This window comes from Macrobrachium nipponense, chromosome 35 (assembly GCF_015104395.2).
Source record: "Macrobrachium nipponense isolate FS-2020 chromosome 35, ASM1510439v2, whole genome shotgun sequence".
In the NCBI taxonomy this organism is placed as follows: domain Eukaryota; kingdom Metazoa; phylum Arthropoda; class Malacostraca; order Decapoda; family Palaemonidae; genus Macrobrachium; species Macrobrachium nipponense.
The window spans coordinates 47292694-47294438 of record NC_061096.1 but is presented as its reverse complement, the minus strand read 5'-3'; positions in this window follow the sequence as shown (position 1 = coordinate 47294438).

Here is a 1745-nt window from a genome sequence, read left to right as displayed (position 1 = left end):
CATTAATAACAGTCAGACTATAATAATTATAAGCAAGGGTAATATTATAAGCAAAAGATAATAATTTTGTCAATAACCATGTATTTTCCGCTAATTGAATTATATTGCCACGAGAAGTGTGAAAATAAAAATTCTTCATTGAAAACCCCCCATTAGTTCTACTATGGCCAGCTTTCAGGCATTAATCAAATGCATTATTAATGTTATGAATAATCACGTAGGCAAATTTATAATATAGAGTACAGCCTGTTTACTGAATTAAAAAGATATCATATCATAACGGACTGTTGCAGATTAAGTTAATGCTATTATAAGTATTAATCCTTGCAGATTAATAAACATTCTTAACTTATTCCAAGGGTTGTTACTTAGCATTTTATTTCCCAAAACGATTATAGCATTATTTTCCCTATTACGAAAAGCAAAGCGTAAATTGTTAAAAATTAGATTTTTTCCTTCAGATACTACAGAGGAAATTTACGAGGTGACCAGGAATGGGCACGTCACAGTAAACGTTTGGGCTGGATCTTCTTACATTATATGGATGATATCACCAGGATTGAGTGGAGGTTCACTGGTGAAATACATTGAAATTCTTCGGGATTTCTAACTTCTTTCACATCAACAGCGGAATTATTCCTCCCCACCTGCTCCTGTCATTTTCATTCACGACCGCTGCCCCATTCATACGGCCAGAATAGTTGCTTGACTGGCCAAGTAAGGATACAGACATGAACCTCACTGAGAATATTTAGGCTAATTTGGTAAAAATGTTGGGAGCCTGAGAGGGAGATGAGACCAGATCAACTTATGAACCTCTGGGAACACAATGGAAACTCTTCCACAACCGACCACAGATCGTCAGAAACCATGAATCTTCTATGCCTAACAGATTGTAAGAGGTGATCTAGAAGGAAGGTGGGCTGGTACTTCTCATTAATATTAAAAATATGTAAAAAATTGCGTGTGTATATTTGGATTACCCCATGGCTTCCGCTGAACTTCCATGTCGTATGATGTAAAAAAAAATCGTAAACAGACCTATGCATATCGTTTAGCTCCAGGTATTGATTATTATAATTTATTTATTAGAAAGGTGAATTTGATATCTTAAAGGAGTTCAAAATCTAAAGGGAATTTCGCAATCCTGATTGTTTCTCAAAAATTATCTAAAAAGAGAACCCTAAGACAATATCATCAAACTACATTTCTCCAAATAGCTCTTTCCACAATGGACAGGTAAACGACTGAAAGGGCTGTTTAACAATAGAGACGTCTTTCTCTTATCCTCACACGAATGATAAAAGCGAAAGGAATTTCTGTCCGTATGACATTAAAACATGTATCACAATTAATATATTAGAAAATATAAGCCAAGTAGATGTGTTTATCCATATCATGTAATAATTATTGTAATGAAGGGCGTGTAGGGAATAACCTCTACAGTATATTCAAGAGGGAATACAAACCCAACCATGAAATACATGAAACCTCTGAACATCAACAATTGTTTATCATTGGCAAACGAAATTAAGTTTACCATATGGGAATGGTTAAAAGTTTGCACCAAAGTTTGGGAGTCCTTCTTCAATTTCCATTACACGTTGTGGAATTTTCTCTGTCCCTAGTAGTTTCATTTTGATTCCTCAGTCTCTCTCTCTCTCTCTCTCTCTCTCTCTCTCTCTCTCTTTTCATTCTATATGTATTTACAAGAGAGTGAGTTTAACCCAATCCTTCTTCTTGTA